The following is a 16,736-nucleotide window of genomic DNA, read 5'->3' as shown; positions in this document are numbered from 1 at the left end:
TGCTGTAGAAAACAGAACAACGCTGAAACAGATCAGAGCTCATGTCTGATCGCACAGAGACCTTTTCTCTCTTTGACACGGCAACTTATTGGTAAGCTGTGTTACAAACCTGCCACTGCTTATCAGCATGAAACAGTAAAATTGGTAATGTTAATATTAGTTTTGTTATAAGGAGGATGGCATAAGAACGTGAAAGCAGGTTTATATGGAATATCCAGCTGAAGTTATCTGGCCAGCAGAAAGGAGGAGAGCTTCAGTTAGCAGGACCATGTGCTTTTCCCCCAAACACTGGAGATCCCTCGTTGTGTGCCTGCAGAAATGATGCTTGCATCCATGCAAAAGGTCGGGCAGGGCCGATCCTTTGGGCCTTCAGAAGATCGACATGCAAAAGATCAGAGGGCCTTGTAAAAAATAGTGTTTGAAATTCATCCCCGTTCAAGGAACCGACACCAGGTGGCACTAGAGAAGGCAAAGAAAATTGAGCAGTTACTAAAAAAACCAGCGCTCGCTCAGGCAACCTGTGTCTGCCCCACCGGGATCCTCTGCCAGGGGCAGGGGCACAAGCTTGGTGGTCCTGCCCTGCCGGGGGCCATCACCAGTTACTTTATCATTTATCTGAAGGAGCTGTAGCGGATCAGCAGAGATGATTAATAAAGGGCCTGTACGGTTTGTTGGGGGTTTTTTTGAACACAGACTGCATCTCACACTTGGAAGAAGAGGGCTGCTGGGTTTTGCTTTGCCGTTACAGCATGCATTAACTGTTCACCACATATTCCTGGTTTCTGCCCACTGTCTGAGACTGCTGCTGTTTGTGCGTACTCTAGAGACAGTTCAGACTTGTCCAGACACCAAACTAACCTCCCTACGCACACCCTCGGGCATGGGCTCTTCCCAAAGCTTTTCAGCTCCTGCTCAGGCGCTTAGCTCTGCAGGCTCACGCTTAATCATCTCAGCTGCTAAAAAAAAAATAAAAACGTGTGGTGTGGCAGACAGATGCCTGCCTTTCCTTTCTACTGTTGTTCATCTGAGGGAGGAACACGTGTCATCCCCTCATGACTGGCCCAGAAGCTCAGTCCCTTTCTTTTCTCCCAGCAAGTGAAGCTAGCGAGACAGAGCAGACTGAAGACGGGGAAAAATTCTCTTTAGAGTGAGACTGCTTTGAAAGTTGAAGAGTACATTGGAAGGGGAAAAGGTCTTCCATCTGTACAGCTTGCTCAGGGTTCTGCATTACCCTGTCTCACCAGCCAAATCACTGCTTTTAAGGCAAAAGACAGATTTTGTGCGGATCACTAAACAATGCAACAACACCCGGGGACAAAGGATATATGAACATGATAAAGCAGGTCATTATACAAAATGTGTTACTCTCAGTGTCTCTGTAAATGAGTGCATAGATCACACTGAAGTACAGCTTCAAAGATTCAATATAGCTACAATCTAGTTTTTGTACCGTTAGTGCCCATCCACTGTATCACCTCCCAGCCAGCATGGGAGAAACAGGGAGGTAATGGTACCCCTCTTCACATGCCTTCCCTTCCAAACCTTCCCCCACCCTCTGAGCCCATTTACAAAATATCAGATCGAGTGCTTCATAAATTCATAAGGGAATAGTGAGTTTTCTTGCACCAGAAGTGTGGCCCGCTGACCTGTTCTGCCTATGTGACTCTCCCTCCTAGGGCACTGGCTTCCCACATTTCTGAGGGTTTGGCTGGACAGACCGCTGCTGGACCACACGTGCTCTGCACGCCCTTGCGTTCTTCTGCTCCCTGAAGGCATTAAATATGGAGCAGTCCCATCTGCCATTCCGTTCTTTTGCCATGTATAATCCAGAATAACAGGACTCTGCAGCAGTGGGGGAGGAGAACAGGTTGTGAAAAGAGAACGAGCACAAAAATAAAATTTGAAGGATTAAAATCTGTTCAGAATCCAACAAACTGGCAGTGCTGTTTCAGCAGGGATCTGAGATTTCAGCTTGTGACATCGGTGCTGGTCAGGAGAGACAGTAACATTCAGAATTTAAATATCAAGAGGATGTTCAGTTTCAGACACTAAGAAAGGGTTTGCAGAAGTCAGATCTAACTATAGAAAATATAAAACTGTACACCTCCTACATCTGTTTCCTTAGATGCCTGACAAAATGACATGCTGCTTAGACTGGGTTGATCCCTCGAGTCTATCAGCGCATCATGTCCCAGCCCGTTGGACATGCAGGGGAGCTACAGTTAATTGATCTTTTTTTTTTTTTCCTCCTAGATAAACAAATTCCTCAAGAGCCTGAGAGGACATGACACTGTCAGGCATGCCGAAGGAACTATGTCAAATGAAAAAGGCAGCCTGTCACATCAGGGTGAACAAGACGAGGTATGCAGGACACCTGCTTTCACTGCTCTGGTGCAGGAGAGCCTGAGGTTGAGATGACGACCTTCAGGACACCCTGCAAGATTCAACTGCTTACCCAACTCTTTCTGCAGGTGTGGGGAAGGGTCGCATGATTTATTGCACACGTTTTGTTGAAGCTGGTAATTTTTTGGTCTGCGTGTAGCTCACCCGCAGGATGAAATGGGTCTATGAAAAGGCAAAGTGTATCATTGCTTTCAGATGATGAGTTCCATCTTGTAAGTTATAGCAAATTTTTTTTTGCTACAGGTAAAGATATAAACCAGAACTGCATTTTATAACTTTTGGGCTATTATTTAAAAATTTATTTTCATCTTATGTCTTTTTGTACATACTTCTTAGAGACTTGGTAATATATTGGAATAGAATTTGTAGGATCATACTTAAATTAATATATTTATATTTTTATTAGTAATAGAAGTGATTTTGAATAAAAGCAGAGAATTCAGTTGGCTGCTGTTACTTAGACTAATCTATAAGTATTCAAAAGTGGTAATAAATTCCAGAAAAGTCATAAAGCTTAATAAAAATAAGGAAATTAATACAAGAATCTAATGTGAAAATTCATTATTTATGATACACTGTATTTTTCCTGTTTTGAAGTGTATCATCCAGTCAAGAGGCAAAGTATGTAGCTTAGATGATTAAATACATATACCAAAGAATGGACATCAAGATATAGAGTATAATAATATTCATATACTGAAGCCTGTTCGGTAGGGAAAACAAAGCACAAATGCTAAAGAAAATCTTTTATATTACAGCAAGATGATCAGGAGCTTCCAGAGCTCATTGCAGGAAAGCACTAAGAAACAGTTAGCTTAATTAACTCTACAACAGAGAAAATTAACATTAATTTTGAATAGGTATATTTCACTATTATTCACTCAACCACATCATGCATTTTTGAAGGCACAAGCATATTTAACTGGGACATTTCACACAGAATTAAATGAACATGTCAATTAAACAGTCCTTAAAACATCTTACATCAGTGTAACTGAGATCAATTTTAGGTACAGCTGTCAGCTAAATAAAGGAATCAAAATTATTGACAGGGTTTACTTTGTAGTTCGTGCAAGTTCATTTTCCATTGACTTTGCTGTCATCTGTGCATCGTTGCTACTTCTCTTTTCCAGAATATGTCTTTTCTGTTCCAACATCTTTTGTGCTGTGAGATGCCATTGTAGAGCCTCAGTATTCTTTCCAGTAAACAGATTCCTCCAGCTCAATAACACTTTTCTCTTGGTTTGTTTGATGAGGCCGAGGTCAGGAAACAAAAGGAGTTTGTTCTCCCGATACTGGATATTGCATTGCTAGAGTTGCTTTCAGCAGTCTATCCTGCTCTCCTATTTCAAACTTAGGTGAAATAAAAACACTCCCACTGTCATTTGCAGTCACACTCTCCTCACTGGTATTCTACAGCACTTTTCCACACAAAATGATATCAATTTCCAGAAGTTCAGCAGGACTTCTAATAATAAACGAAACAGGATCTATCTGGCCTGTACCAGAGGGGAAACGAAGGCTGTGCAGAACTTCCAACCCTGTTTGGTTTTCAGTTGCTTCCTCCCTTTTGTCGGGTGACACACATTTCACAGAGGAATATAGGCAACTCAGCCACCTTCTCCACCTTCAGCCCATGCAATTTTAAAGGCACTTTCAGGCTCTTTACCTCCCCTTATCATGGAAATACAAGCTTTCAGGAAAGAAGTGGAACAGACGGATAGGGGTGGAAACTATTTAGCTATCTTACCGTAATCTGCCCACATTCAATGGTATCTGAACTCAGAGCTCCAGAGTGTGGGCACACGCTTCCGACACAGCCCAGACCATACCACAGAGAGGCCCCAGTATGTCCTTGTTATCTAACTCTCTGTGATAGCTGGTTTGCCAAGGACTTTTAAAAAGTGATTCATCCAGAAGCAATTATTTTCATACCATAAGTCTTTACCAACAAACTGCCCATTAGGAGAGATAGAACCAGGCTTTCAACATGGTGATGCACAAAATCAAATCTATAATAGTTTTACACAACATTTTAACTGTATTTCCCATATTTTTCTTAAAAGACATAGTTAACGCTAACTAAAAAATGGTCAAAGGCAACACCACCAACCACAGCATTTGTAATTTTCTAATTTTGTAAACATTTGAGAATAAAGAACAATCACAATATAATACTTAATTTCTCTTCATAAATATCATCTTCTTTTCCCATTACAGTTTGACAATCGGTTACTGTGCTCTCTGCGGCAAGTAATCATTGATTATAACCTTCTATCAGCTAATTGCAAGCAAACCCTTCCTTAAAATTCTTGCCAGGAATTCTTGCCAGAGAAGCCTCTGTAGCAATCATGCCAGGTTTAGCTCCCTGCTAACAGAATTGTGCAAAGCAGAGTATGCGCTGTATGCATTGAGAAACAGGTACATGCATCTCAGCAGAGATCACAGAAACATGCGTAGTCGGTCTGTACCTAGACAGCACAGGCATTATCACAGTGAGCTTCAGCAGCAACACTCACGCTTCCCACAGGTTAAGTGGTGATCACATCCCAAACTGTCGATACAGCTGAGGTCTCTGACAGCAAACTTCCTTTACATTCAATGAGCCTGATGTATACATGGACAATCTGCCATGTACATGTTTCTGCTGCAACATTCTGTTGTTCATTACATGATCAGGACAAAACAAATTTAAATGAACAGTTATGATAATCCATTACCATCTCCAGAACTTTTAGCAAAGACGTAGGCTTTTCATGACAAAACAGATTCATAATCTAATGTTCCCCTGCAGGCAAAGACTTTCTGGCTGAAAAACATCCCTGGCTTCCAATTGGAGAAGCAGGCAGGAAGGCAAGGAACATTTTAGTTCCCTTTTGTAACATACTGTGTCCTTGTGTTAGTCTTCAGATCCACAAAGCAGTTGGAGAATAAGTCCTTTTAGACCATCATCAGCTTCTCCATCACAAGATTTATGACCTTTCCCCTTAATCTCTACACCTGAAGTAGGGTTAACCTTTTACGTATATCAGTATATAAAAATGGTGGATTGGTTAAAAATAATTTAATTTCTCAGAAATCTAAAGCACAACAGCAGCCTTTTGTCTTTCCCAAATCTTTCTTTTAACATGCATGCTAACCCATAGCATAAATACCTCAGCATTCAACATCACTGGAAATGTCCTTCTTCTCATGTGAATATTCAGACTGCTGGGCTGAATAACTTAGGTGAAATGTTATTTTAAGATCTGAAATGATCATGTTCTGAAGAGCGGTTGTGTGCATGCATAAGAAAAAGGAAAAAAGCTGACCGATAACAATACCATTGCAGACAAAAGCTCAGGAAGGAATTCTTTTCTCAGATCCTCCCTGTAAAAATAGGAATACATTTTTCTGCATATGTATTATTATTTTAATTATTTATATATACTTGTTACATTTTACTAATAGGAAAAGTAGGCAAGAATAAGGACAAAGAATTAAAAGACCTTCAATCAGAAGTCACTGACAGACAAGTTTAGATGACTCAGATGCAAGATGAGCAAGTTTATTTACTGCTGGGAGGAGGTTCTCATCTGTTTTGCATAATTGAGAGCCGTCCTTATAAAGTCCTTGGCTATTTTCCTGGGAATGTACACCTGCTGCCATAAAGACTCTAGGTACATACCACACAAGTCTATTTTAACTTTTTATGGCACTGGGACTCTACCTCATTTTGTTTCACAGGCTACATTTAATCCTGAATCAACTCCGTGGACTTCAGCATAGTTTTTCTCACTTATGCAAAGGACAGATATGGGTCATTCTGTTTGATTAAAATTCTGCTGTGACCTAGTCATCCTGTAAGGAACACCTCTGAAGATATACACATGTCCTGGAGTCTCCACTTCCATTCTGGCCCCTACTGATGTTTCTCTTCTGCAGCTTGGCCCTTGCTGCTCCCTGATGATACTGATTAGGGACCAGTCACTGGTAGAACAACACCATGGTGACTCCAAGGACAGTGAAAATGCTTGCAAAGCTGATTCTGAATTATGTGCGTGCTTCTATATGCTGGGAATCCATTAGAAAACAACCTTAGAGTGGTCAGAAAGACACCCCTTGCCACAGGGGGCTGAATGAGAGAGAAGGGGTTCAGATCGCTTAAAGAATAATCTCCAACTGTATTAGCAATAGACAAATGATTTAACAGAAATTTATATGAGAGTGCGACTTCACAGAATTCCATGGCAAGGTTCGCTCTATTACTTAGTACATGGATGAAATGCACTCGGGAAAATTAAGCTAGAATCAGACTAAACTTACGTATATAAAGACCGAAATCATGATAGGATAAAAAGAAATATTACAAAGAAAAATCGAGTTAGAATTAATTTATTGTGATTTGCACAAAGATTGGGAATGTGGAAAAGTAGGGGAGACCCTCCCGTTGAGTCACAAGGTTCAGAGAAGACCCCTTGCTTTCTAAACTCCTGTCAGAGACTAGGTGCGGCTGGATCAAGGCCTAGTCCTAGACTTGGTCAACGGTTTATATCTAAAGGGATTATGAGTATAATAGCAGCCTAAATTCACTCACAGTTGAATAAAATTCACGACAGTAATTTTAAGTATGAAATTGAAAGTAATAACTTATAATATACTTGCTATAATATACTTACTATAGACTATTCAGTTTAGTACATGCGCATGCAAGAAGACACTAAGAGATACACATAGAAGAGAGTAAAAGAGAGTAAAAGAGGTATATCTGTTAAAAATTCCCCTTGAGGTCAGTGAAAATATTCACATTGAATGCTTTGGCATCTTTCTCAATGGGCAAAGGGTTGAGCCTCAAGGAGCGGAGAGTATCAGCCCAGGTCATGTTGGCTTTTGGTGACAGACCTCTGATTTTTGCAAACCAGAAAGCTTGCGAGCTCTGAGAGGCCTGCCGCTCAGAGGGAGATGCTGGTTGCAGCCCTCTGTGGTCCGGGAGAGCTCAAAGGGCCTCACTTAGTACTGCTGTTTATAGATTAGGGAGATCATTGACTTTTGCAATCAACAAATTGCTGGAATCTCAGCTGTGCTGGAAAATTCCGAGACTGAGAATAACTTGAAACATAGATATGGGATGCTCCAAGGCTGTCAGGGGAGGACTGTGATGTCTCAAGGTTGTTATGAGAGAGCACTGGCTGCAGGTTGTTATGAGAAGTGGCTATCTCTACTCCCGTCCCCCGCCTCTGCCGGGCAGCAGGAATCCTTGAGACACACAGCGTATCTCCCTGTCTTAGCTGTGCAAGAGTTCCTGGCGCAGCCAAGGGTCGCTTCACTGCCCAGCTCGTTACACTTACGCGAAGGGCTAGCAAGCCTTCCCGACTTCGTAAATCAGCCTGGGGAGGGGGTAAGAAGTGCACCCCCACAGCCCCATTACCCCAGCATTAAGAAAGCAGTATCACACAATGTCAACCAAATATAAGACAATATATTTCTGGGATTCCTACAAACTGTTTAGCTGATAAACTATAGTCATGCTTTTGTCTCGTTAGAGCTAAGAAAAGACTGGGAGAAGTATCATTAAGCTTTAATGGAAAATTAAAAGTGTTTTGAATAAATCAAGGCATTGTTATGGATAGGCTTTAACTGTCATGATGTGGCTATGGGAGAAACATTGTTGTACAGATATTTTTTTTCACCATCATGATGAAGGCTGACAGTGCTAATGGGGTAGGCTGTGAGGAGAGAAGAAAGGACTTTAGCCCATCCCAATAAATCTGCCTCCGAGCGATTGTGAACAGACAATCTCTAACTTAAAGAATTAATCAAGTACACTAAAAATGCTTGTGTATTAGACATGCATCTGCAAACTGAGTAAAGTCAAATAATGATTCAAACTACCAACAGAAGAACCTTTGCTTAAGTTTCATTTTGAAACATATCTGAAAACAGTCCGTACCAGCTAGGATTTCTTAACTGCCAGGGGTGACAGGAATCTATTATTGATGGAAAAGATGAGCTGTAGCAGAACCATCTCTTAATATGGAAACACTAATCCACATTCCATTCATTTAGAATGAGAATTGCTCATACAAAATGAAAATGTCCTGCTCCAGCTGCTACAAGTCTGAAACTAATAAGAAAGATTTTGCATTAAATTAATTCTGAATGTCTTTCCATGACTATGATGACAGGATTTTGAAAGAACAGATATCTATTTTATATATTTTGGAAGAAGACATGTTAAACCCTCTTCTGAAATATGTATTCCTTCCTGCCCTGGCCACATGCACACCCACACCCACACTACTCTAGGGCAGTTACATTACTCAGAAATACTTACCTCGGTCTGAAAATACACAGAACAAAGCCTATCAGTGAGAATAACTGTATTTTATGATTCAAATCTAGAAGAAAAATGTAGTGTGTCTTACACAGTTCTTCCTATATGATGATCTAGCAGAGATTGTAGTTTTCCATGCTTAAATGTAAAGATATAAGTAACAACAATTCTTAAATTTGGAATATTTTAATATTATAATACATCAGGGTTAACTTACTTTAACACCAGCACAATTACATTTTCTGAATGACCTTATTTAACGTCACTGTAAATGTGGTGAAACAAGTTGTCAACTCAGCACAGATGACTTGTAAGACAAGGTGGAAATTCCTCAAAGGACCATGTTGTTCTTTTTCACTAAAGGGAAAATTCTGTCATGGGAGCCAGGACCTGCAAGAGTTTCCCCACGTTAAATACTTTATACCCTTTTCTGAAGGAATAGCAGTACTGCAGGTAAAAACACGAGGTTGTAGCTCTCCGTTTCCACAGAGTCTGTGGAACCCCATGGAGATCCTGCACCTTTGTAAGAGCTATAAGTCTTCTGTAGCTCTTCTACTCCTACCTAAAAACACAGTTAAAAGTACCAGCTATCCACTATAGACATATGCATAATGGCATGCCTTTAAAAAGTTGCCAGTGTGGAAAAGGTATCAAAGGAAAAAAATGCAGCATATGGTAATTTTCTGGACCATTTTCCACTGTGTACCAGGAACAAGGTGAAACACATTCTTTTTCTACTCTAAAACCATATTCCCAAGATAAAAATTTTTGCCAAATACAGATCGATTCAAGGAGTTAATGTGGACTTTGAAAAACTAGTTTTAGTCACTTATGCAATTCCTGTACAGTTAGTCCTTCATAATATCTTGAGATCCAGTTCTTTATATTGGACCTAATTGCCAATAAACCAGTAGCAAAGTACCCATATTTCAAAGCAGAAAATCCACAAATTCAATATACAGGATTATTTTATAGTCCTAATAGTTCAACAGTTCCATATCAGCAAATGGAATGCATGTCATTGAATTTATTGAAGTGAAATGAAGGTGACCATAACTGTTACTATCCTAACTCTTGTGCCTAAAGGTTCTAGCGAGGAGGCGGAACCCATTTTTGGCCCTGTTGCCATAGAAAGTCAACAGTTCTTGCAAAGGGCTTCTGAGCCTGCAAAGTGCTATCTGAGTGCTCAAATTATGTTAATTGAATTTATTCATATACTAAACAGGGAAAAGGTGTAAGAGGGGAAAAGAGAACCATATCATGTTAATATTAAATTAATATCAAGATTCACTTGTTATGTTAGTGGTGGCTGTCACTAGTAGTACGTGTAAAATCATTCTAAGCAGAGCTGTCATGAACGCTGAATTTAATTCCTCTATATTACATTTATGATTTCCTAATCACCTTCACACAAAGGCATTGCAAGGGTCAGTTGAGATGCTTCTTTGACATGATGTGTATAAAACAAGTATGCTACTGTAACTCTAACATTATTTGTATTCCACTTTTAATCAAGCTTTCAATGACTTGCATTTAAAAGACGTGTAGAGGTGCCACTTAGGGACATGGTTTAGTGGTGGACTTGCATCGTGGTTTAACCTGGCAGGCAGTTGAACACCACACAGCCACTCGCTCACTCCCTGCCACAGTGGGCTGAGATAAGGACAGTGTAATAGGACAGAAAAGGAAGGGGAAATAATAATAATAATAACAACAATAATAATAATAGAATTAGAATATACAAAAAAGGTGACATACAAAGCAATTGGTCACCACCCACCCACCTATGCCCAGCCGGTTCCCGAGCAGCGGCCCCTGGCCAGCTTTCCCCCTAGTTTATATACTGGGCATGACGTCATATGGTATGGTATATCTCTTTGGCCGGTTTGGGTCAGCTGTCCCAGCTGTGTCTCCTCCTAGATTCTTGTGCCCTGCAGCCTACTCGCTGGTGGGGTGGCATGAGAAGCTGAAAAGTCCTTGACTTAGTATAAACACTGCTTAGCAACAACTAAAACGTCAGTGTGTTGTCAACATTCTTCTCATCCTAAATCCAAACCACAGCACAATACCAGTTACTAGGAAGAAAATGATCACAGCCGAAGCCAGGACAACTTGGCAGTGTTAGGTTAACAGTTGGACTCAATGATCTTAAGGGTCTTTTCCAACCTAAATGATTCTATGATTCTATGACTTGATTACAGCTAGTAGCATTCCAGGGTGGCTCAGCCTTACCTCTAGGACTTACAAAGATTTACAATAATTTTCTTGGTTTGTGTTAGTGTTTAAACTAACCAAGATTTGAATTACTTCTCAGTGCAAGAAATAAAAGTTGCCCTGAAGATGTCTTGAAGGAGCACTAACTTGGGCAGAATTGAATTAAGTAGAATGCCTTATCAGGGCAATAACTTGAAGCTGTTTGATCTGTAAAACAAATTTTGTGTATGTGACAAACAAATACCTAGATCATAAATCTGTATGATTGTATGCAGCTCAGTAATACAGAACATACATCTTTATGATAAACAAGGTGTCTATTAAGAAGAAGGCTAAAGTGGCAAATATCAGCTACAACATCAAGTAACAGACTGACATTTAACATGAATTAAAGTGCAAGATAAAAAATTCTCCTTAAAATATAGTTACAGCAGAGCAAATATTATAATGGCTGTTCTATATAGTAGTCTCCTTTAAACACTTGAACGGGTATTCATATGAAATTACAAGTAAAAATGAGTACTCACTTAAAATGCATGGTCAAATTGTCACTTGTCATTGCATTATTGTATAAAATGAATTAGCAGGCTCCATTAGTTTCACCATTTTGGCATAGCTTTCATAATTCCTGGATTTTTTTAACTGCCACAGATGTCTATAGAATATTATTCATGCTAGGCAGCTGCATAACAGCTGTAGTGGACAGGACAAAAACTTAAATAATTTTACTGTATTGAAGTAAAATTATTAAAATTAATTAATTTTGTTGCATTTGCCATTGTGTTGGATTTCAAGTCCTTTTAATGGGTATGGCCAATTTAAAAAAATATATCCAATAAAAGATAAATAATACCAGCTTTCTGTCATGGATGAGGAATTAAATCTTTTTATCTTGTTAAAAACAATATTCCAAATAACCATGTTTATTTTTCCTTAAAAAAACCCACCACTCTCTCAAATGTCAGTTTATATTTTATAATACAGGACTGACCTGACTTTAATGAAGAATTATATTTGATATTAGATGCAAAATTAATTGCACATTACGTAACAACAGACGTCATTATTTCCTACTCTATTCCATATCATAGCTTTTCAAATAAAATCCTTTTCAAATATTAGGAAAATCAGCTTAACCATCTGAAACATGTTTGGCCGCAGCCTTTACAATGGCCCAGCTTACACATTCCTATAGCAACAATATAGATGTTCTCTCTAAAAAAAAAATTCATGATTAATATAGCAGATAAAATCAAGATGCCTTGGCCCAAGACTCTATAGCAATACCCTGTTATGCATATTACAGAGCTTCTATCACATGAAACTGATTTTAAATCCAATCTCCAGTGATCTAAATATCTATTGATTTCTGAAGTAAATAGAAAAATCAGTGCTGACAGCATGAAGTTACTTTGAAAATGGATTTAACCTATACTTACCCTGCAGGTTTATACCTCTTTGGGATTTAGCTTCTTCTGAGGCAAATATGATAGACTTGGTCTTCTAATCCTAGCCAGGCAAGCAACCCAGGAAATAATAGTTTTTACATCTCTTTCTTCCGTAACTGAAGACAGGGAACTCCATGTTTCTAGTGCTAAGTGAAGACAACATTTCCTCCTGTACAAAACCCAGAAATCAGTTAGACTTGATCGTGACAGTAGGGATGCATTTATGTAGAGGTGCAGGAGGAAAAAATGGTTATGATGAGAGGTTTAAAAGTAATACTTTTCCCTCTCAGTAATTAGGGCATCAATATACAACCATCACTGAGAACAAATCAGTAATTACACCTTTCTTAATCTTTTCTAAAATTTCAGGTATATTCCAATAGTGTCCTGTTTAGGCACGATATAAAAGGTATTTTTCCAGTAGAAATTAAACGGAAACTGGCAATAATTTTGTCTTTCTTCCCTCTCCCTCACCCAGCATTTTCTTTTTGAGACAGATTAGTGCTCCTTAATAAAATGGCAGAATTCAAAATGATTCCTGTTACAGTGAAAACAGAGGTAAAGAGTTAACAGCCACTTCAAGTTTTGTTTCTTAATCTCATGTTAGTGTACTAAATTAATGTACTTCAGAAAAATAAAAAATATTCAGGAGACACTTTAAGATGGATGATCCAGGTGTCAAAACATTAGCCGAAGATTTGAGATACCAGAGTTTGTTTCTATTCTGCCTCAAAGACTTCCTACATAACCTGTAATAATTCATGTGGAGACAAAATCCCAAAGGAGTTCAGGGCCTGCCTCCCGTGGGATCTGGTCTGAATCACTCTGTTTAGGTCTCTATTACCTCACAGGGCAGAGGGTGGGGTAACGGCCACAATACTTCCTGACAGAGTTTCATTCCTTCATCTGCCCAGCTCACGACTTGGCCTGTGACCACCTCGTTCAAAGGACGAGGCAGCCTGAGCTCCGGCTACCTACAGACCCCAACTGTCTGTGCCGCAGGTGATGCAGGGCCACTGCACCTTCCACACTAGCCACAGAGTCATTGGCTGACGTGTCCGTTCTCGATCAGCCACGCGACGCACTGAAAAGGGACGTTGCTGAATATTGTGATGGACTCAGCCAGGATGCAGTGATGCCACAGTGATGCGCTGGGGGTTGCATTAAGGGCTAGCCTCGTTCTACCTTTTCCCCCTTACCTGGGGCAGGGTTCAGCTTGATCAAACTTTAGGTGTCTACAGTAGAAATGTCCACAGTTCAGTTAAATCAACAAGCCAGTATGGTCAAACACATGCAGAGCAGAATTTATCTCATCCTAAGGGAAACACATTTGGTCAACTGAAAGCCTCCCTGAGTTCCCTGCCTGCACTGACTAGCTCTCTATTGACTCTAGTAGGAGTTCAGACATTTTGTGGAGATTCTTATAGTGCAGACACTTAAACTTAGAGCAAGTCATATTGCACTCCTAGATTTCATGCCATGGTGTACACTTGCATTTAAATAATATGGAAAGTCTGAGCTAAAATCAAGACATAGGGTAACACATGAAATGCACCACGGATGTTTGTTCTCAGCTTCCTTTGGCAAGTGAGGAGAAATGTACTTTCTCTGCCTTGCAGTGCTGTTCTAAGACAAAATACATTCCAGGCAATGATACACACACACACACACAAAAAAAAAAAAAAAAAAAAAAAGTGGACCATTAAAGTGCCTCTTTATAGATAAAAGGGACAAATATTTTAGGAATTCATTGAAATTGCTAGTATATTTTCTTAGTCTTTGCATGTTAAATTAAAGCTCATATAATGCAGATTTGGATGAACACTATTGGTTACCCTTTATCGATTTTTCCATTAAAAGCCTATTCTTGCTTGTCACTGCTAGCAGAGACAAAGCTAGCAGTCTAGCAAATTTCAATGCATTCTTGAGAGTATTTTTAGTATAATATCCTGTGTTAGTGCTAGTTAAACCCTTATTTATGTCCTTTAGCCCTTGCTCTTGTAACAAGATACTGAAGAGAGAGCACTTTTTTGTCTATTGCTTTCTTGTCTAATGCCAAGTGGGAGGCACCAAGGTTTAGCACCTAAGGTTTTAAGAGTTAATGTTTTAAGGTCTAACCCTGTTAGAAATTGAGTGCTGTTTCACCCCTGAAACTGTTCTACTTGTAAATCCAAAATACAAGAGTATGATTCAAAGTTTGCTCAAGAGAATGTTTATTAAAAGACTGAAAATCTTGTTAGTTTAGAAGAAGCAGTAAGCAAAATGTACCTATTCTGAGCTCCATAACAATTGAGTAGGTGGTTAAAAATTTGGATAATTTATAACATAAAAACATTTATCTTACTTCCCTGTGTCTTTCTCTTGGTGGTCTATCAATTAAAAAACCCCAGTCTTTTAGGCAACTTTCATACTTGGTATTCTGACCCCCTAGGACACTTAGTATCAACCAAAAGAAAAACCCTACGGCCTGTGGTATCCAAAGACCTTCATATCCCAGTCCTTTATACTCTGTGAATAATTTTGAAGATGAAGTTGTGAGAGACCTCATCACCATATCAAAGGCATCAATCAAAGATTCTTCAGAATTTCACTAATGCAATGTTGACTAAGAAATATCATTTTGGTGAGGAAAAAGGTGTCTAGATTTTTTTTTATCACTGTGCCTTTTGCATTCTTGCCCATCTCTCTACTCAGGGTCCTCTCTGCCCTTCTATAAGCTCTGGACAAATTTCCCAATTTCCTCTCAATAAAATCAAAGGTTTTAGGGGCCTCTTTGATCTTGCCTGCACCTGGCTGAGCATAAAAGAGCAAATGTTTTGGATCCTGATTTGCATGTCAGCTATTCCAGCATGACATATCAGACAGTATCAAGTTCACTCTGCCTTTGAAGCAACAGGATTTGAATTTTTTTCATAGTTTAACTAGATGTGAACTGACAGACTAAAGTCTATCTGTCACAGCAGGTCAATGGTTAGGATATAAACGTATTAGAACTCCTCTTCTTCTTTGTGCTTGGAGTGTCTGGCCTGATTGGCTTTAAGAATTCCTTCCAGTGGGGCTTCACCTGAATTAACACACAGAGGTGGGCCTGACTTCCTTCTGTGTTACACTGGAGCTTTGCTGGGAATAGCAGTTCCTGGTCCTGCTTTTTCAGGCAATCATTTACAGTATTACTCTTTACCAAATTGTCTGTGTGGGAGGAGGGAGCTCAAGAAAATGAGACTCTGGCTCTCACAAATACTAGGCTAATTACAACTCTGACCTCTCCTGATTTGCTGTAGCCTTCACTGGCTACAGTCCATGATCTTCCCTCTTTCTATCTGGGCTTCAGGCTGCTGTGTCCCATGCTCAACCCCAGCCACTCCAGCCCTTCTAACAGGTATTTGGTTTCTCCAGTTTGCTTTTCTCTGGAAGATGAAACAGCAGTACATAAAATATTTAACATGTATAAGTAATGGAACATGATGGGAAAGGAAGTATGTAAGAGAAAAGTAGATTTTAAACTAATGAAGATTTTGGACAGGTCATACGTATCTTCCCACATGGGGATCCTTCTGGTCTACATCTTTCAGACCCTCCCCCTGCTCAGACCTCTAAGGGTCTGGGCAATATAATCAGCTTTCTTAGCATGTAAACCAATTATCCCCCTATCAATGTAGACCAACAGGGCACTGGAAGAGCATTAACCCACAGTGAAGTTAGTAATTGCATTAGTATCTCTTTTGTTTTTCTTTATTAAAACTAGGCATATTTAGTTATGGTAAAGAATACTTGTTAAATTGTTACTTGTTTAAGCCAAAGTGCAAACAGACATACAAATCTGATGAAATTCCAGGCAAGGATTGTTACCCTGAGTTTCTTGAAGTGTATCTGTCCTGTATGACATGAATTTAAACCTGCTAAACATATAAAATCATACCCAACTGAGAGAGGAATGATGTGGAAAGGTCACAAAAGTTTAAACTACAGCCAGAAAGAAATTAAAGGAAAAGCCTCAATAGTATGCAGAGCAGTGAAGATGATAACTCTCATTTTGCTGGCAGTACCAGCGTATTTTTAAATCAGTTTCACTAAGCTGTAGTTTGGCTGAACAAGCAGAAATTTCTGAACTGAATTCAGTTACCTAATTTTAGTTAAACACGGTTGAAATCAAGCCATATAAATGAAACACAGCCAAAAGTTGTGGGTTTGGTACATCTGGACTCGTGGATTCAACGTGAGACACTACAAAATAAGTTACCTTGAAGGAAATGGTCCCCTAATAATCATAGAATCATAGAATCATTTAGGTTGGAAAAGACCCTTAAGATCACCAAGTCCAACCTTAACCCAACACTACCAAGGCCACCACTAAACCA

General features: G+C 39.4%; 1 long non-coding RNA gene across 1 annotated transcript; it reads right to left on the bottom strand.

Moving 5' to 3' along the window:
• Nucleotides 1-1,879: 1,879 nt before the first annotated feature.
• LOC138681910 (uncharacterized) lies at nucleotides 1,880-15,879 on the bottom strand. Its single transcript, XR_011322126.1, has 3 exons — nucleotides 15,641-15,879; nucleotides 12,370-12,547; nucleotides 1,880-9,106 (listed from the first exon to the last, which is right to left on the bottom strand). It is a non-coding gene; the product is annotated as an uncharacterized lncRNA (long non-coding RNA).
• Nucleotides 15,880-16,736: the final 857 nt, after the last annotated feature.

The sequence above is a fragment of the Haliaeetus albicilla genome, chromosome 25, assembly GCF_947461875.1.
Source record: "Haliaeetus albicilla chromosome 25, bHalAlb1.1, whole genome shotgun sequence".
In the NCBI taxonomy this organism is placed as follows: domain Eukaryota; kingdom Metazoa; phylum Chordata; class Aves; order Accipitriformes; family Accipitridae; genus Haliaeetus; species Haliaeetus albicilla.
The sequence above is the reverse complement of the archived record's forward strand: the minus strand, read 5'-3'. Positions and strand labels throughout refer to the sequence as shown.